Source organism: Microtus ochrogaster, linkage group LG1, assembly GCF_000317375.1.
Source record: "Microtus ochrogaster isolate Prairie Vole_2 linkage group LG1, MicOch1.0, whole genome shotgun sequence".
Taxonomy (NCBI): Eukaryota; Metazoa; Chordata; class Mammalia; order Rodentia; family Cricetidae; genus Microtus; species Microtus ochrogaster.
The window spans coordinates 33958641-33980750 of NC_022027.1; positions in this window are offsets into that span (position 1 = coordinate 33958641).

Sequence of the window (22110 nt, forward strand, 5' to 3'; positions counted from 1 at the left end):
GAATATTACATATTGCTATAAATGGTCACAACTTGACCATGGAATACAGCATTTTGTATTTCCTGTCCAAACCTCTAGGAAAATGACTAGACAGAGTGTCATGGTGTAGTTACTATCTAGTCTCTTCTGTATCATGCATGCATTTCCTTACTACCAAAGTTAATCCTGATGAATGAGGTGAACTGGCCCCTCCAGGTCTCATATTCTTTTCCCTCTGCTTCCATCTGAAATGAAGCAACTTTCAATCATACTTCATCTCTGCTCTGCACAGTTCTCACAGTCTGCCCTTTAAATTCTGAAGCTTTCATCTATCATCCCAACACCAATTCCCTGATGTGAAGTATTCCCAACTCTTCAGCCTTTGCACTGAAACATCCATCTAGCCCCTGCTCTCATGCAGGTGAGCAGAGTCACTGGGATAACTATTTTTCAAGGTGTGTGAATTTGAGTGCACACACATATACTTAACGTTTACACTGTTGTGTACATCTGTCACACAAAAACAGCAATGCGGGCAGATACTTGATTGCAAGAAAAGTATTTCTGTGTTCTTTGTTGGCATTTCTTAAACGTTATTCTTTAAACATACTTGAAGAAAAGGTTCTTCTATGGTTAATATTTTAAGTTTAGCCCCTTCACTCTTTTTCAATGGAATTACTAACCACCTGGATCTCAGTATCTTTCTCTAAATAGTACTTGTCTCAAAAATTATATAAAATTCATGGTTTATTTGTATTCTTCTACATACCACCATCTAATTTGACAAGCACCATTTGTTGAGGCTGCTTTCTTTTTTATTTTGTATATTTCTGACTTTTTTAAATCAAAAATCAAATATCCATAGGTATGCGGATTTACATCTGGATCTTCAATTAGATTCTCTTGATCATTATGTCTGTTTTTGTGTCACTACCATGGGCTTTTATTTCTCTCTGTAGTATAGATTGAGATAGAGGATGGTAATACCTCCCAGAAGTTTTTTTTATTATTATACAGCATTGTTTTTAGCAATTCTTGGATTTTTATTTTTCTTTATGAAGCTGAAAATTATACTTTCAAGAAATCTAAATAATTGTGCTGGAAATTTGATGGTGTTTGTATTGAATCTGAAAATTGCTTTTGGTAAAAATAAGATGGCCATTTTTATTTTGTTAATCCTATTGATTCATGAACACAAGGTATATCTCCATGTTTTCCAAATTCTTTTTTTAAAAACTTGATTTCTCTTGACCAAAGAATGGATAAGGAAAATGTGGTACATTTACACAATGCAGTACTATATAGCATAAAAGGATAAGGGTCTTTCTATCTTGTTCATTTTCTCAAAGAACCAACTCTTTCTTTCTTTGATTCTAGGTGTTTTTCTCTTTGTTTCTATTTTATTGATTTCAGCCTGGAATTTGATTATTTCCTATTGTTTCTTCCCAAATACTCCTATTGGATATGCTTACTTCTTTTTGTTCTAGAGCTTTCAATGTGTTGTTAAGTTGCCAATATGGGAGCTCTTTAATATCTTTCTGCAGGTACTTATTGCTCTGAACTATTCTCAGCACCATTTCCAATGTGTCCTTTAAGTTTGGGCATGTCATGCATTAATTTTCATTGAATTCTAGGAAGTCTTCAATTTCTTTATTTTTGCTTGACCAGAAGTCAGTCATTTACTAGAGAGTTGTTCAGTTTCCATAAGTATGTAGGTTTTCTGTTGTTGAAATATGACAACAGGGGTTTAGTTCAATTTTCTTGTATCCATTGAGACTTACTTTGTTACTGAGTGTGTGGTCAATTTTGGACAAAGTTCCGTGGGGTGCTGAGAAGAAGGAATGTTCTTTTGTGTTTGAATGGAATATTCTGTAGACATATGTTAGGTCCTTTTTAGTCATAATGTCTGTTAGCTCCATTATCTTTTGGTTTAGTTTTTGCCGGATGACCTATCCATTGGTAAGGGTGGGGTATTGAAGTCTCCCACTATTACTGTATGGAATTCCTTGTCTTAGTTAAGTTTTAATAATATTTCCTTTACAGATGTGGTTGCCGTTGTCTTTGGGACATAGAAAAATGCATTACCTCTATAAAACCATCTTTATATTTTCAGATTATTTTTAAGTTTTCTCTGCTGTTGGACCCCTCATATTATTTTTTTTATTTAATATTTGTGCCCTTTACCTTTAAAATTCCCATTCATCTTTTTTTAAAAAAATATTTTACTTCCTTATATTTGAAAAAATATATCTTTCTTTTAAATTTTGATGCAATTTCTTTTAGTTTTTTATAGATAAGAAGGGGCTTGGAAGTTTTGATTTGCAGACTCTGATTGCCTTTTAAATCTAAAATATTATTTGTCACAGTTCTCTGATTTTAGGTGTGCTTCACATTTAAACTATTGAGGTAGACACATTAGATGTAGCAAATATGGATACCAAATCTTTTTTCTCATCCTTTGACATTTGTTTTATCTGTCTACTAGCTTAGTTGGATTAATTCACTAAATTATTATTATTGCTATTATTATTTTTATTATTTTTGCAAAGTGCTGCCTTAAAAATCTCAGTTTACTTTCTCTCTTCCTCCTTGTATGTAAGCCTGGATTCAAGTTGTCATATAATTCAGCAGGTAAAGGCATCTGCTCCCATGACAGACAACATTTGGTTCCACATGATGGAAGGACAGAACCAGTCTATATATTTTGTTCTCTGACTTCTATGCATATGCTGTGTCAATTTTGCATAAGTACGCACACATAGCCACAAGAAAATAAATATCTGTTTTGAAAGCCTAGAAGCCTAAGAGGTTCCCATAAGGTTGACATTATACAGTAGTCAACACTGAGCAATGGGAAGACGGCCTGCTGACCTGCATGGACTGTGAAACATACCAGGAATAGCTCTTCCACTTCAGGAACTCTAAGAAGATGGAAACTACCTGGAGATGATCTATCACAAGTCCAGGGGGATGGATGCTTGAGCATCCGCTCATTTTATCTGTCTTTCTAGGTTCTGTAGATATTGCACAAATGTAGTTTGAATATCAATTGTAAGCCTTTTCATCAATCTTCACAGACAGTGAATGATTAACTTTTTAAATTTGACCAGTTTAAAGGTACCCTTCCGGGGAAGACATTTCTCTGAACTCCTCACATTGTTATTCCAGAAATCTCAAATCTGAAATCATTATATTTGATCTAGAATTTGCATATTCATTATTAAAAACATTAAATGAATCAGTTATTCATTCATCTAACCTAGAAATAATCCAGTTTGTCCATGATTTCCTTACATTCATTTTGTGTTAATGACTCAACCCATCTTTAACATTTTGATATGTTGCTAATCCATCACAGTTCTATTTAAGGCTATTATATATTCTCTTCACTCATCTGCTCTTGTCACCTTAAAAAATCTGTTAATACTACCATTAAGAAGAACCTATATAAAATAGGAATTATTATAGTTGCCTGCTAAATCTTTTCAAGGTTGTTTTTGGAACATACAATGTGATTCTTTTGTGCTTTTGGATTTGTCCTTTTATGTCTCCATAGGTGAATAAACCATAGAGTTTTATCTCTTCCTTTGGTGTCTTTTGAATCTGTGTTTTCCATTGTGTCATGTATTCAAGTTTATTTTTCTGAATATAGACTGACTATATTCTTGCAGAATGACTAAATTCTTTCTCTTCATCAATTTACTTGTTTTTCAAGATCCTGTGTAGGCTTTCTGTGACCAAAAGAAGGGTTCCAATATCTCCTAAATTGGACCAAATGCCTCTTTTTTATGCTATGTTGGTTCCCAATTCAAAACATTTTCTGTATCAGCAGTTGGATTTTCCAAGTCTTAAGAGTTCATCGTTTGAGTTCTATTACTGTTGGCTCACCACGTCCTGTGTTTCCAATTCCTTTCTGGCTTTTTACGGTTCTAAGTGTGAACACTGAAATCCTTAAATTAACGGCCTGGCACCGAATAATCCATTATCTCTCTTTTTCAGGCCTTTGCAGATGGTCCTCTTCACTTGGGAATGATCTCCTTGTTCTATGCTCCTGTCTCTGGACAGACACAAACCTTATCCCTGTTTACTTTGATTCTTTTCTGCTCTAACATCAACTGCTCCTTTATCAGTAAAAGGTTCCTGGAATTAAATTAAATACCTTATTTCTCATAAATACTCCTTTCATTGCTTTTTCCACAACATATTATATGTTTAATGATTATTTGATTTAGCCCTCATCTCACCCCTGAAGGAAGATGGTAATGTTCTGCTAAAAAGAATTGTATTTAATTTTGACTTTTCTATACCCATAATGTGTTGTGTATTGCTTGGTACTTCAAATAAATTTAATATAATCAGGTTGTGTAAGCTCACAAGTGGCCCAATGACTTTTATAATAACAAAATGTTCAACTCAAACACTCTAGTGTTTCACAGGCTCTCAACTCTGCTTTGTAAACTGAAATTAATGTTCCATAAAACTGATATTAATAAAATATTTAACAATGAAAAATGAAAGCATTAGACAATATTCAGGACAAATCACATTTATATTTCAGCTTTCTACTGAATTTTATTCACAACAAAATGTATTCTATTCAGTATCTATGCCCTGTTCTTTAGATTGAAACATTGCATTCTTACAGGTTTATAAAAGTACCCATGTTCCTTGCTCTTAGTAGAAATTCTACTGTGAATTCTTAGGGTGGGAGTCTTCTATGTTACCTGTCACACTGTAACTAAACTACTTTGCTTCTTAGGTTCTACTTACATGTTGTGCCTGGCTTCACGTGGAGTAATCATGTGGATGCCAGTCCATTTTTCTCCAGATCACTGCTTGCATGTCTTGCTCCTGGATTGGAATGTAGACTCATTGGAGGAAGCACCTCTGTCACTTTAACCTTTATAATTTTAGCATCTACCATTGTATTTGGTATACGTAGGTTTTGAGTTAAGATTTATTGAGAGAATGAATCACTAAATGCTTTGAATAATGGAAGTATATTGAATGGTCTAACCCAGAATAACTAGATTTGAAAATCTTTTGCCTAATAATATATAAAATCTTTAATATATTTGATAAATTTTCTTTCTACCTGATATATTTTATGTTTCATCTTTTAATTTATTTATCAAACACTCATAAAATAGTACTAGTGAGCTGTCATCTTTTGTGAGAAATAACTTTACTTATGATAGAAATTTAAGTGTATAATTAACCATTAGAATAATTTACTAGAACTAAGAGAACATGATTCTAATTATATGATCAAAATAACACTAGTGTCTTTGGAATTTTGCATAATTACTTCCTTTGAATTCTCAATCATATTTCATGAATGAAAACAAAATTCCTACATTGGGAATTTATGTTTTGCAATGCATTTTAACCAAAATTTTAAAAAGTGAAACAATAAGTTAAGTGATAGTGGAAATAGCATTCTTATTACATAACAGTTTTCAATTAAAGATATTAGAAGTACTTGCTCTGGCTTGGGTGCTCTTCATGTACCAAAGGCTTTGCATTAGAGGTTTGGTCCCAGGTCCCATGGTTGCTACATTGGGAGGTGATGAACTTTTTTTCACATTTGATTTTGGTTTTATTTTGTAAGATAATTTTCTCTGATTTTTGAGATTATCGCATAATTTCTCCCTCTCTCCCCACTTCAAGCCCTTCTGTCTTAATCACTGTTCAACTACTGTGAAATGACACCCTGAACAAGCATTTAACTGGAGGTTGCTTACCGTTTGAGAAGTTTAGACCATTATCATCATGATGGGAATTAGGCATGGAATTAGGCGTAGGCATGGAATTAGAAAAATAGTTGAAAGTTGCATCCTGATCTGCAGGCAGAGAGAGAAGGGGCCCACCATATGAATAAGGAGATGTCCTCAGAAAAGTTCAAAGGTTAGAGGAAATGTGTCATCTTTGAGATTAGCACACAAGGGTTGAGATTGTTGGCAAGCAGCAGCAGAGATTGTCTGGCCACTATTGTGTGGTATTAGAAATACATGAGATGGTAGCCAAGCAAGAAGATCTTTGTATGAAGTAGGAACTTGTTTACATAAAGGAACAATCACAGCAAAAAAATAGAAATGCAATTATTAGTTTCTCTGTTGACCTTTGATTTGGCAAATAAAGGTTTGCCCAGGCAGGAACTCTCTTCAAAACCAGGTGTGGTGGATGGAGAAGTAACAGCTACAGCTGTAGCCACAGTGTGAACCCAGGGTTACTCTCACCTAGGGAGCCAGCAGGTACAGCTGGGAGTGGCGGGGTCTGTTCCCCTCTTGATCCAGAGTAGGCTGAACAAGTAAAGCCAGGCCCACTGAGTCTATAGGGGTGAAGAAATGTAGGTAGGCTTTAGGAAGAGATCCCGGATATGGAAATATAATGGCTCAGCGAACACGATCGAGGGTTGCAGGGAGCTAATTAAGTTGGTGACTTCTGTAATACTCTTAACCCAACCTCGATCTGAGAATAAAGCAACTGATACACAAAGATGGAGCCTTTCCATGTCGCATTAGACTTTATTCTTTCAGTTGTGAACTTTTGAGATCATTTGCACTTGCTGAGAATAGACGACAACAGGCTTTCAGAGACTGTTTCACCAAGGTTATCCTTGGAACCCAACTATTTGTTATGGGATTGGAAGTTGTCTTGTTGGGCCCAATCGCCAAGGTTATCCCTTGTTTTTTATTGGGACAGTGGTTCAGGATGTTGTCTTGTCTGGCCCATCTTCTGGCAAAGAGTTTTGTTATGTAAAGGACATATGTTAGTGTATGACTGTTTTAGAGATTAGGGAACAGCCCCTCCAACTACTTTACAACCCTACTGGAGGTAGGTTAATTAAAAAGACATTAAAAAAAAACTATAGTACACTATATGGTTGTAAAAAGAAACCCCCGGAGGACATAAAGTTACTGAAAGACAACCTAAGTGCCAGAGGAATGCACGTGAGTTGTTGGCCAGGGAAACTCCGGAGGCCCCACATATCATAAAGTCTATAGCTCCTGAGGATACCTGCATACCATAAACTAGACGATAAAGCCCTATTGCGGAGATCTGCATGATTTGAAGATAGGACGTGAAGAAATTAAGCGGGACTGACTGGGAAACACCCTCCCGGTTGATTGTGTTTCACAGTGCCAGAGGAGACCAGGAAGGCTGCTGGTGAAGGGTCACCAACATTCCTGCTTGGCAGTGGACCCTTCATGTTTAAAAACTTACATGCCAGGCAGGGCTTGCCTCGATATTCAATACTAGCATGGCTATCCTGGGCAAGACCAGCCTTCCGACTGGAATTAAGACCCACACCCAAAAAGGAGTTCACATCCCGCCAGGAAACAAAAAACAAAAAACAAAAAACAAAAAACCTGTCATAGTGGAAGAAAAAAATTCTATAATATTAATAGATAGGTATGAGTTTTGTCTTTCAATCTTTCCTCTAATCACGTGTGCATGTGTGCTTAACCTTTTTATAGAGTGTATTGTAATTGTATATACTTTATTAAGCATTTTTGAGTCTATCTACATCAGGACAGTTGATCTGTAGTTTTTTCTCTTTTTTAAATTACATCTTTACCTGATTTTGCATTAGAATGTTACTGGCTTCATAGAAGGAGTTTGTGAATGGTCATACTGTTTCTATTTTGTAAAAGTAGCTTAAGAAGGTTGTTGATCTTTGAAGTTCTGGTAGAATTTGACTGTGAACCCATATGGCCTTGGAAGGTTTTGTATTAATATTTCAATCTCTTTATTTGTTATCAGCCTGATTAGGTTTTTTTAAAAAAATTCTTCTAGGATTAATTTTGGTGATTTGACTGACTCTAGAAATGTATTCATTTATTTAGATTTTCTGGCTTCATGGAGTACATGTTTTTAAACTGTTCTCCAATAATCTGGAATTTCTTTGGTAACTGTTGTAATGTTTTCTTGTTCAGTTATGATTCTATTATGTCCTAACTGTTTTGGTTAGTTGGGCAAACAGTTTGTCAATCTTGTATATGTATATTTCCTCAAAGAAGTAGCTTTTACCTTGATTATTTTTGGACTTTTGTCCTTGCTCCTATGGAGTTGATTTCTTCTCTGATTATTATATTTCCTGTTGTCTGTTTGGTTTGAATTTGGTTTCTTCTTTTTTCCTACTTTTTGAGCTTCATCACTAAGTCATTTTTGCATCCTTTTTGATTTGTAAATATAAGTACATAATGATATAAATTTCCCCCTCCAGATTGTTTTTAGTGTGTTTTAGAAGTCTTCCTGTTTTTTATTTTTATTTTTATTCAGTTTGAGTAAATATTTACTCCTTTTTTGATTTTTTTCCTTTGACCCATTCATTATTCAATAATGAATTGTCTAATCTCCATGAATTTATCTATTTTCTAGATATTTATTTGCTGTCTATTCTGTGTTATTACATTGTATTCATATAGGTTATAAGGAACAATTTCAATATTTTGATTAATTTTTGTGAATATTTTATACTTTTTGAATTTTTAAATACTTGTTCTGTGTCCCTAAATATTGTTTATTTTAGAACAGCTTCTACATACTGTTGAGTAGAATGTGTATTCTTTGATGTTTGTGTTGAATATTCTATAGATATTTTTAAAGTCCGTTTCAATTAATTCTAATGTTTTTTACTTGTACAGATGGTCAGGTCATTAAAGAAATTAAGATATTGAAATTATCTACTATTAATAGATTGATCTTAATCTGTATCTTTAAACAGAATAGCACACCTTTTACTTTTGAAATTTGGCACCCCAGATTTGATGCATATTTGTTTATTGTAGTAACATCTTCTTGGTTAACTGTTTCCTTGATTAGACTGAAGTGGCCTCTTGATCTTTTCTGATCAGATTTATTTTGCAGTCTATTTCATTAGATATTAGGATAGCAGCACTTGCTTGCTTTTTGGTCCCAATTGATTGGAAGGGTTTTTTCCATCCTTTTACTCTAAGGCGGTACCCATCTTATAGCTAAGATGTGTTTCCGGTAGACAGAAAGTAGATTTTGTTTCTTGATCCACTCAGTCATCTAATGCTTTTTGATTGGACAACTGCGGACCTTGATATTTAAAGTTCTTACTGAGCACTATGTGTTAATTGTTTTACTGCTGCTATGCTGTTGTTTGTATTCTCAGTTATGCTTTGTGTTTTAATAATTATGAATATGGATTTTTTTCACAATCGCTCTGCTATGCTTATTCCTCCTGTAAGGCCTACATATTGCTTCTTATATTGTCTTTTAGTTTAATTTGTTGTTTGTAAGGTTTTTTTTTGGTAGTGTATAAGATGAAATGTTTTCTTTCTCTTTCATTTATTTTTAGTCAGATAGTTTTCTGGGTATATTTGTCATAGTACTTTAAGGCTTAGAATGCATTGTTTCAGACTCTTCTGACTGACAATATTTCCAGTGAGAAGTCAGTTATTCTGATGAGTTTTACATTGTATGCGACTTTCAGATTTTCTCTTAATTTTTTCAATATATTTTCTTTGTTATAACTATAACTATATTCTTATTTTACATATGATATGCCATGCAGATTTTATTTTCTGTTCTTGTCTATGTGATGTTTTGTTTGCTTTTTGTATCTATATACGTGTATTTTCTTTCAGGTTGGAAAAGTTTACATATGTTCTTTTTGAATATCTGGTTTGTGTTATTGATGTGGGATTTTTCTCACTATCTATGCCCATAATTTATGAATTTGGTTGTTTTTCATGGAATCACACATTTTCTGTATTTTTCTTTCTTTTTTGTTCATACTATTTGCTTATTTGATCTTAGTCCTCTACTTTATCTTTGAGTCCTGATGTCCTATCATCTGTTTAATTCATTCTGCTGGGAAGACTTTCTCTTGAGTTTTCTCATTGATTGACCGGGCTTTTCAATTCCATCTCCATTTCAGTTTGATTTCTTTTTCAATGCTTCTATGTCCTTATTGAATTCTGGTCTCATGTTTTAGACTGTCCTTTTCATTTCTGCCAGTCTTATGTATTGTTTTTGGGGCATCACTCAGGGTTCTTTGAGCTCTTTCTTTTAAATTCTGTGTCCTGGGCTTCATCTAGGTAATTATCAATTGCAAACATGTGGAATTTGTAGTTTTGAAAAAGGAGATAATGATTTGATCTTTCTTGTTGTTTGTGATGAGATCTGAGCTTGTGGACTTTTTTTGTTAGCTCTAAGTCTTAAGTGTAGAGCAGATTAGGACAGAATAGAGGATAAGTGGGTTGGTGGGACCTAGAGGTTAGAAATGTTTTCTGGTGGAATATACTCAGAAGGACGGAGGAGACTGTATTTTGTATAGGATTTGCCTCCTGCTCCAATCCTGAAGTGTAAAAGTAAATCTGCTAGATGGAAAGGCAGAATGTGGTGTGAGAAGAGACCTTCAATTGGGGGATAGGTAGAGAGGTTCCTGGAGATCATTTGTGGTCCAGACAAGGGCAGCTAGATTAGTATAAACTTTAGATTGTGGGATTTGGGCTACCTCTGCTGGGATGTAGGTATTCATATTCATAAATATATAGGGTCAGAGACTTCATTTAGAGAAAGACATAGGCAGTGTGGCTGATTGAGGTGTTTGGGCGAAGCCCAGAAAGGATCTGTGGGTCGTAATAGGTAGGATAGGTATGAAGAAGGTGGGAGATCAGGCTGGGTGATGAGGTTGGATGTGGTGAGAAGGAACCTATATTTGTGGCAAGTATGACATACCCTGGAAGATGTTTAGAGGTTGATTGCATACAGGGATGGTCAGATTAGGTAAGGATCCTGGCTATGTGTTTTAAGCTAGATCTGGTGGGTTGAGGAAAAGATGTGGATAGAGAGGTCAGCAAGACCCACTGGGCTGCATCTTAGAAAGGTGATTAGGGCTCTTTCTTGTTAGAAAGGTTGGATGCGATGCTGATGATCAACTTTTAAGTGGAGAAACTTCTGAGAGGCTTATAGGTCATTGAGAGTATGACCGCAGAAGAATAACAGCTACCTGGAGAGAGCTGTATCAAGTTAGTTAATGTAAAATCTAAACGTGAGCACTTCATCCTTCTCTGGCTTCTGTTTATAAAAAGCAAGTGAGCTGTGCGCTTTGTAAACACTCTCAGTATACACCAGGGAGCCCTCGTCAAATTTAGTATTACACTGCACTTTCAGCTTCCCAAACTGTGAGCCAAATAGACTTCTGTTCTATATAAAGCTGCTCTGCCCAAGGCATTTTATTCTGGCAGTAAATACTAATATAGTACTGTAAGAATATTTTATTTCTGCTGTTATTTATGTGACAAAGTGCATTTGCATTTAGATTTAGATTTAGATGTATTCTTTAGGCTGCTATCTGTCCTTAATTTTTACCCTAAATTATGGTTTTGTGTGTTTTCCAATTTACTCTTTGTTTAATTTGTTAACAAGTTTGTGCATAAATTATGTGACAATGATGGGGAAGATAATTCCTTGACACAAGATTCCTTAGTCTGAAAGTAGATTTCACACAATCCTTAACTTCTAAAAGTTGGTGGCACAATGTCTTTTTGACGTTGATATTTTAGGGAGGAAGCATAGTTTTCAGTTAAAAGGAAGCAATCTTGTAGCATAATTTTCATGATCACCTTTCTCTACACTTGACATTATAAACATGTGCAAAGTTTCTGATCCATGTCTAATTTTGAAATCATTTTTTAAAGATAGACTAATCATACATTCCATTAAAACTATTTTTTTGCTCAAATTCATTACCTCTTATATAATTGGACCATGCTGCCCATTAAAAGGGGGGAAACATTCTCAGTACATTAATACTTGCCTTTATTACCTATAGTTTTATTCTTTGTGTTGTAACTTACTATAGTATGATATGTGAGTGTATTTCTAACAAATAAAGCTTTCATGGTGACTGGGATGGAGGATCATGAAATTGTTGATGCAGTAAGAGTCATGATTGCATAACACATGGTACCTACAGATTCTCTGAAGTGAAAAAATTTTCTAGACTTCTTGCTATCTTTCATTCTTGTGGTGTAGGCTTGTAAAGGACAGCTTTCAAAGCATGCTACAGGATTAGCACATAGCAGCTGCAGTAGTGTGATTATTACCACTGTCATCACCATCATCATCATAATCATCATCATCACTGTTGTCATCATCATCACTACCATCATCACTTCTAAAGTGTGAATGATAAAATACTATGTTATGTTGCAATAGTCACTTCTGTGCAACCAGTTGCAAAGAGAAGCTCGTAAGAGAAGCCAGACTACAACATGGCAGTTCAATTGTTTCCTTAGGAATATTAGATTTACTACAAACATAGTCATTAAAAATTCCAAGAGGGTATGGGGCTATTTCTCATGCTCAGCTGGTTTACAGTTTCATATGTAGGACCATGTCATGCTTTCAAAAGCACAGAGTGGCAGCCACGAAAGTAGAAAAGCAGCCACAGGTTCAGGATTTTTGCTTCACCTTGCAAAATGCCCAAATGTCCTTCTAAAAAGCTGCCTCATTTGACCCTCGTTGATACCAGTGGCTGTGTGCAATATGCTCTGGATATCCGTGACAGTCGCAGAACGGAGGCTGCATGCTCTCCAGCGTCAAAACGTGTTTCCTAGCCCCATGTCAGAGTCCTTTAGACCAGCAACATTTGTAATTTCTGAACAATTCCCATAAAACGTAGGCGTTGTTGACCTGAACTGAACTCCCTGTGGCCAGCAATGTCATTCTCCCTCTCGTTTCACTTTCCAGGTTGATAAAAATCAATAGTTTCTCACATAGATTTCTGACTTTCCAAGTGGTGTTCAAATTCTTGTGAAATATGTGGCTCAGACAAAGGGACAGGAACTGTTATTATATTTCCAGAAGTATTTTCTAAGTTTATCCAAAAAGGGAAACATGCTATTCTTAAATATTGTATCAATAATATCATTAAAAACAAATACTTTGTAGTTAGTTTTTGAATACTTGGATTCAGTTAATGTAATTATAAATTATTTACTGTCAAAAACAGTTATTATTCAAACTATTGTTAAAATAATATATCTGACCCTATTAACTCATGGAAAGTTATAGTTCAAGTTGTTGTTGCTTTGTTCATTCTTTATTCTTTGATATTGCTTATATAGTCTTGGTCCATAGCCAAGGCTGGCCAGCCTGGCTCCTACAATGTATCCTAAGCTGGCCTTGAACTCACAACAATCCTATTGCCTCAGTATTCTGTGTGTAAAGGTTAAAAAATGAAAAAAAAAAACCATGAAAACTCATTGCTTTTTTATTTTTATATGCTTTTAACTTTTTTGAGAGCAAAATATTGCACCATTATTTTCCTCTGGACATTTTCTCCCTCCAACCCGTCATGCCTCCTTTGCCCTCTTTCAAAAAATTGAGAAAGAAAATCTTGTCTCATGAAAGCTCCAATGTGACATAGTGAGTCATGCAATAATAAACTCCTTTATCCGTTCATTTTTACATGCAGGTGTTCATTGCAAAGGATCAGTGATCTGGTTTGAGACCCTTAGTCTTTCCCTACATCATCAACGCTGAACCCCCACTGGGACTCTCGCTGCACATCCTGTTGCTGCCCTGTGTCCTGGATGGAGATCCTGCTGTCCTGGGTGCTCAAGACCGATCCTATTGCTACCTCCATCCCTGCCCCATGGGGTAAATGCTCGAATGGAAAACACATAATCCTTATTTTGGACCTGAGTAGTTTAGTTGCAGGGCTGGTCAGCCTGCCAGGTCTCCCTGTCTTCACCACCAGCGTGAGATTTCCTGCATTGTTCTGGCTAGTTCATTTCTTCCTGGGATGAGCAAGGGGTAAGGCTCCTGCTTTCATGTTCTCAGGGTTGTTTTTTTCACAAAATAGACCTTCACTGTCAGCTCTATTGTTCTGCTTAGGTAAGGTGCAGTGAGTGCTCTCCCAAGTGTTGAAGTTGGTGGGAAGCAGGGACAGCTACCTTGCTCTTATGACCTCAGGGCCAACTCACCCACTTACTGTAGTAATATGAGCAGCGGGTCTGCATCCCCAGCGCCCCAGCCACCTGCTAGCTTATGCCCCGAAATAACAACACACAAATTGTATTCATTTAAACACTGCTTGGCCCATTAGCTCTAGCCCTTACTGGCTAATTCTGATATCCCTATCAACCCATCTCTAATAAACTGTGTAGCACTAGTCTTACCAGGAAAGATTCAGCATGTCTGACCTAGCGGCTTGCTTCACCACGTTTGTCTGCCCGGGAGAGGGGAGCATGGCATCTCTGAGCTCACTTCCTCTTCCTCCCAGCATTCTGTTCTGTTTACTCCACCCACCTAAGTTCTAACCAATAAAATGGGCCAAGGTAGTTTCTTTATTTTTTAACCAATGACCTTCCTCCATCAACCTACCTCAGGCATTGATGGTCCAGGTGAAAAGGTGCTACCACATGACAGCCAAGTAATTGGGGGAAGCTCTCCCATGTTCACAACGTGGAGGATGGCTCACTAATGCCTCTGCCAACAGGGTGAGCTCTACTGTGCTGCTCAGGCAAAGTACAAGGTTTACTTTCCTGTGTGCTGCAGTGGCAGGGAGGGTGTCAGCTCACTCATTTGTTGCAGGTGGTAAGGGGCAAGGTGTAAGAGGGGCATCTGTACTTAACCACAGAACTGCATGGCAGATGAATAATGGGAACAGCTTTCCTATACTCACAACTGCAGCTGGCTCACCCACACCTCTGCCTGTAACAGGGTTGGCTCTATTGTGTTGTGTTAGCAAGGTGCAGGGCCTGCTCTCCCAAGTGTGGCAGTTGGTGAGAAGCAGGGACAGCTCTCCTGGTCTCATAACCACAGAGTCAGCTCTCCTACCAGCCTCTGGTTTTGATGATGGGGAGTGTGCATTACTTCATTTTTAAAGTGTTAAAAAGATGAAGTTTACTGCTACTGTTTGGTTGATTTTTTTTGTTTTGTTTTGTTTCGTTTTCCTAAAAGAGTAACTTTAACTTGTCTATTTACTTTACTGTGGAATCTTCTAAAAATTAGAAGGAACGGAATTTCAAAAGAGTTTTCATTATTATTTTCATGGAGAAAGTTCTTTATAGTATAAGTTTTCTCAAGTCAATATAAATAGACATTTTGAAAATAACTCAATTGAGTATCGCTTTGGCTAACAAAATATAAAACTCATGTCTTCAATCTAAGGGCTTTACTTCTCCACAACTCTGTATGCCAACTGTTGGCAAATTTTCTGTAAAAGGCAAGACTGTAAGTATTTTAGGCTTTGCAGGCCATATGGTCTCCCTCATAACTATTCAACTTCTGACACTGTGGAATATAAAGAGTCACAGAGATGCAAATGGATAGATGTTGCTGTATTCTGTGAAAACTTCATTCTTGAAATCAGGCCTTCAGCTGGGTTTGAACCACAGACAACAGTTTGTTTTAAGCTAAACTTTTTGAATTTAGGCTAACTTCATAATTATTTACTAGGTTTGAAACTAACCTGCATTGAGGCTCCAGCCTCTAAAGAACACACATTTCAAACTATGTGTTTATTTTGACTGATATACACAATATGTACAAAAGCAGTGTTTACATATTTAATATATCTTTTGTGCAACTCTTCTGGAATTCAAGGTATATATCAATGCTCCAGAAAATGTCATACTTGAAAATTTCAGGCCATGTATTTTTAAATAAGAGACTCAATTGCTCCAAATTTCCACATTTCTTAGAAAATATCTCTGCGGATTTATATCAGTATGTTTGTCTAATCTTTACTTGGAGACATAAGGCAATAAATAACTTCAGTAGTAGACACCTATTTGTGGTCATAGTGTATCAAAGTACATTTTTATCTGTCCTTTGAAGTGAATTCATATAAGCCTAGTTGAGAAATAACCTTGTTGAGAACATAATCCTTCTTTTGTCCAGACACAAAATAGCAGGAATAATCTGGAATTGATATAATAATAATTGAATGACAATTGAAATTTGAAGAATACATGCTTTATATCAGGGCTCCTTGTCATTTCTATTACTACATTTAATTCTTATGTTAACCTTTTAATGTGGTCTCCATTGCAACTTCTAACCACTCTTTTGCTTACGTATGAGAAGAGAAACCTGTGCGTTAGCCAATCTCATTCAGTAAGTAAATTACAGAGTATAGACCTTTAGCATCTATTCTATATATATTTTTTATTAGGTAACAAGAATACATGAAAGAGAAAAATCAATTCCAATGTAATATTCTTCAGAGAAGAATAAGAAAATAACATCAAGGTAGAATTAGGTAACTTAGTTTTTAAAAGTAAAGCAACCAGATAACACTAAAGGAAGTCTAGGGGAATTGAGCTTCCTTGCAAATCCCTTCTCATGTTCTGATTAGAACTATTTCAAAAAGAAATGTTTACAAAGAATGTACATAGAGAAGGACCAATCAGATTATACAGTGTGAGGAAAAGGAATGCATGAGAAAAGTCTTTAATGAAGAGGAGCCAGGGCATTTGCAGTTAATGTGATTTGAAAGGGAAACAAACAAGGATGTTAGTTCTTTAATGGCTGTGCTCTAATTGGATTCCTTCAATACAGCGAATAGTGACTTCTAAATAAACCATGTCAGCTTCTTGAGATCCTTGGGAACTATCTATGTGTGAAGTGCAAGCATTGGTTCTATTCTGCACCAGTGTTCACAAGAAAAGAGTGTTAAATAATGCTATTGGGAAGAGCAGGGAGAAAACAGGTTTAGCACTCACACAATAGAGAAATGCACAGTCAAACCAAGGAAGCATTAGGGCCATTGTCCATTTTCAGGATATCCTTAGCGTAAGTGTTTCAGAAGGACACCACAAAAGGTATACACCACAAAAAGTACACACTACAAAAAAATCACACCACATTCTCTTGCCTTGTGTGCTTGACACCTGAGTAGACAGGCACTAAGCATTGACAGACTGACTGAGGATCTATTTTCCAATAGGATGGACTTTACAACAACTTATAATGATAATTAAGGATTTTAAAGAATAAATATAGTGAGGAGTGTAATATCTATGAAGATGTCACCAAAAGACATTTGGGCTCCATGTTTTTGTAGTTAATTGTTCATTGCTGAAGATCTTTAAAACATGCCCAGCCGCCATATTTCCTTTATAAGCTTGGTACAATTCCAGGAGCCATAGAGAGAAAAGACTAGAGAAGACAGGAGCATTACTTCAACATGGGTATCTTACTGGACTGATCTCTAGAATAGAAAGGGAATTTTACATATATTTGTTTTTGTCTTAGTACTACGCTATGAAGAGACAACGTCACCCAAGCAACTCTTATAAGAGACAGCATTTAGTTGGGGGCTTACTTATAGCTCCAGAGCGTTAGTCCATTATCATCATAACAGGGAGCATGGCAGCATGCACAGCAGTCATGGTGCTAGAGAAGAAGCTGAGAGTTCTACTTCCTGAACCACAGGCAGTAGGAGCAGGAAAAAAATGAAACTTTGAAATATCAAAGCCCATCCTCAGGGACACAGTTCCTTTAGCAAGGCCACGCCTCCTAATCCTTCTAATTCTTCCAAAGAATACTACTTTTTGGTAACAAAACATTCAAATATGTAAGCCAATTTAGGCCATTTTTATTCAAATCACTACAGTACTTTTTTTTTAATAAACAGCACTATAAATTGTTCCTTAAAGTTCTTTTCTTACAGTTTTGCACTTAATAAATTCCAAAGATTATCTTAGTAGTACACATAATAGGTCTCATTGAAACATTAGTGTGAATATTCACTAATTTGTTTAACATTTTGGTTCATAAATGATGCCTTATATGCACATCACTATACTGTTGTCAGTTTATATGTTCTGTAGCCTTAGAAGTGGAAAGGCAAAACCATCAGATAATGTTCATGTATTCATCTTGCTGGTTATTGACAAGGCAGCTCTGCCTCAGAATGCTTTTGTGCAAAGTCATAAAAATAATAGGCTATTACATTTATGTATTTTTCCAGTTTTAGTTGAGTCAAATGAGGATTTTATTATAGTTTTGGTGCGTAATTCTCTTACCACGAGATAATGATCATCATTTATTTTTGTGAAGCATTTGTATGAGATTTCTAGCCACTGTGTTTGTTTTTCCAAGCTGTCTGTACATTAGTCTTCAAATCAGTACAAGTTCAGTGTTTCACTTATCTTTTTATTTTGCTTTTCATCAGTTGTTTTGAAATACAAAGAATTTTTGAATTTGATTTTTATAAAATTAAAATTGCACTCCTTTGAATAATGTCACAGTTTATAAATCTCTATTCACTCCCCAATTATGGTCACATATCTCTTTTTATACTGCATACTCTAGATTCTTTATATTCAGTACTTTGATACAACTTAACTTTTGTAAGATAAACTATTCAAGTTGATCTTTTCAGTGCATTTTCTTTCATTAGCATGCCCTTGTTACTGTTGCCAGATATCTGGGATGCCTCCATGGCTGCTCTTTTAATTGGATACACAGTTTTATTATTAAAATAAAAATGTTTCTAGTACTGTTCAGGCATTTGTTTTTCTATTCCGGTACTGCTATGAGACTTTTGTTTCTGTCCTGTTGGAAGTTTTGTAAAGTGCTTTAGGATTTAGTAGGGCTCTAAGAACCTTATCATTGTAATATTTTTTTCTCAAGGACTTACCTGGGTTTTCTCACTTGTTTGCCTTCCCAAATGTATTTTATAATTTAATTTATTCACAAAATACAAGGAATCAACAATAGAATTGAGAGATTAGATTTGTAATAGGTTTATAATACCCTTGTGCTTATTCATCAGTTCTGAGAATATCTTATTGTTTCTTTCTTATTCAAGCCTATGTGTATGTCTTTTATAGTAATCTTACAAATATTTCCTGTTAAGTTTCTGCCTATTTCTTGTGTTTTCTGTTTAAAATGACATCTTAGAGTCATTATACTTTCTAACACATATACTCTCTCTCTCACACCCATATATATATATATATATATATTACACACACATATATATATGACATATATATGACATTGATTATGTAATGATAATGCAGAGAGTTATCAAAAATATAAATAATTTCAAAATTGTTAAGGAGAAAGCAAGTATTCCCATATTTTTGAATACTTAACTTTCTCATTGTTATCAATTTTAGTTGCATAATTTATCTTTCCTAAAATAGTTTGAATAATATTGGTTATAATGGGCCTTTTTATTGCATCTTATTTTTAAACAGAAATCTATTATTCGTCAAGCAAAACCATGCTTCTTACTGCTCTATATACACTTTACATATAAGATGTGACATCACTGTGGCTGTCACCTTGAATTCCCAGTTCAGGACTTTCAGCATGAATAAATAAAGTATTTTCAATTTTTTTTTACATAAATGACTTCATACACTACTATAGAGCTACACTACTGAAAACAGCCTGGAATTGGCATAAGAACAGACAGGAGGACCAATGGAATCGAATAGAAGACCCGGATATTAACACCTGATTTTTAGCAAAGAAACAAAAAATAACAAATGAAATAAAGAAAGCATATTTAACATGTGGTGCTGACATAACTGGATATCAACATGTAGAAGAATGAAAATAGACCCATATCTATCACCATGCACAAAATTCAAGTCCAAATAGATCAAAGACCTCAACATAAAGCCAGCCATTCTGAACCTTATAGAATAGAAAGTGGGATGTACACTTGAACACATTGGCACTTCCTAAATATAACCCCAGCAACACAAACACTGAGAAATACAATTAAGAAATGGGACCTCCTGAAACTAAAAGGCTTCTGTAAAGCAAAGGACATGGTCAACGAGACAAAACAAATGGAAAAAGATCTTCACTAACTTCACATCAGACAGAGGTCTGATCTCCAAAATATACAGAGAACCTTTGGATGTCAGTGTGGTGATTTCTCCTCCCATCATCCATGCACCCCATCCCACTTTCACATACATGGATTCCCCTGGGAAGGGGAAATGGCCAAAATCTCTTGAAACAATTGAGAGAATGGTGGTGGTGGGGGGTGAAGATTGAAGTCTTTTTTCTTGTTTTATTAATATTTGCTTTTTCATCTTCATACATTTGATTTTTGCTGTATACACTTAGGATTTAGTTCTCTGGTAATTTCCTTATGACTTTATTGTTGATGCATCTTTTTAAACCTCCCAACTCTAGATCATTAAATACTATTATATTTTAAAATAATATGTATGTGAAAATAAATAAATATGTTTGTGTAGTATGCATATATGCATATATACAAGTGTGTGCACACATGTAGAAACCAGAGTAAAAGCTTTAATATTATTTTGTTTCGGGACTGAATCTTTTTTTTTTTTTTTTTTGTTTTGTTTTGTTTTTGTTTTTTCGAGACAGGGTTTCTCTGTGGTTTTGGAGCCTGTCCTGGAACTAGCTCTGTAGACAAGCCTGGTCTCGAACTCACAGAGATCCGCCTGCCTCTGCCTCCCGAGTGCTGGGATTAAAGGCGTGCGCCACCATCACCTGGCTGTTCAGGACTGAATCTTGAGATAGGTTGAGATAGGTTGTTTTTTGTTTTGTTTTTTTTTTTTTGTAATCTAGATTTAAGATTAGAGCTAAGTTAGCTGACCAGTGAGTCCCTGGTGTGGAATATTATTTGAAGATGTGTTACATGTGCCACAGAGCCAACAACAGAGGAGGTTGGTATTGAATAGAGAAAAGAAAATAAAACCCAGAGGCAAAAGGTAGATGGTATAATTTAAATTAAGGAAAGCTGGTTACAAGCTAAAGCTGGACATTCATAAAAATAAGTCTCAGTGTATTTATTTGGGAACTGGGTGTTAGGCTTTAAGGAGAAAAGAGAACCTCTCTCTCTCTCTGTTTCTCTCTCTGTGTGTTACCTCCCTCTTTCACACACACACACACACACACACACACACACACAAACACCAAACAAAAAACTCAACAGCAAATGCCAGGGATTTTCTAGTCCCTGCCTTCAAAGTGCTAGCATTAAGCACCCTGAAGTTTTCATGTGGCCTCAAGAGATCTACTCAGTTTCTTATACTTTCATCGCAAACATTTTGCCATTTGAGTTATCATCTGGCCTTAACTTTCATTGTCAAATTTATTTACAATCTAGACTTTTGATTATAGTGTTAGATATAAAAGTTTACTTGATTGCATATTATTTTACATCAGATATATGACAACTATCATAAGCAAGAATGGATCTCATTTAGTCATTTAATGTTTGATACACAGATAGTACACACAGTTCACACTGGAGAGAGAGAGTACCATATTAGAATAATGTGATTTATTATATTTTTTTAGTTCTTTTTATTCTGTAATATAAAGAACTGAATGTATACTATACATAATATGCACTCATGTATTTGTTATTTTTAATTCTTCTTTGAATATTATAAAAACCCTTATTTGCATCCTGAGGACAAAACTCATTTATGTGTTTCCTAGGCAAATTTTTCTCCTTATAAGAGTAAACGTCCATTAATCTCCAAACTATTGCTAGAGAATTGTTTCTGCGGCATCTGATCTCCACTTGTTTGGATTTCACAAAGCAGAATTCTTCCAAGTTATCTTAGGTGAGGAAAGCATTTATCTCTTTTATGCATACACATTTCTTCAGCAAAATAAAAACAATTGATGCTCTTCTGGTGGTTAACAGGTGTTACAGGACTCCAAAGGATAATTTATCAGACACTGATAAAATCCAGAATCTCTGTGTGAATTCTTGCTGAACTCAGTGCAAGTACACTTATATATCCCACTGAAGAAGCATGCTACGGTCTTGAGTGGGAGAAGGCACACCTGAAGAACTCATGGCACTTATTTTCCAAAGAAAAGTTTCCAAGTGTGCTCATTTTCCAAATAAAATTCTAGTATACCAAAGAATGCATGGACACAGGTTATTTTTATTGCAGTGGCAATATTCAGTTTTTGTTTTGAAGGGCAATATTTGAAGAAGAATGTGAAAAGCACTTTATTTCAGAGCTTTTTATTTTCTGACTCAATGTGAGAGCCTGTTTCTGTGTGTAGGCATGATTTTAAATTCCTTAATCTAATGGAGGGTTTTCTTCAACTTCCATGTAAGCCTGAATATTCTTGTTCACAGACATCGATTTTATAATAAGCCCGGGTTTAGTT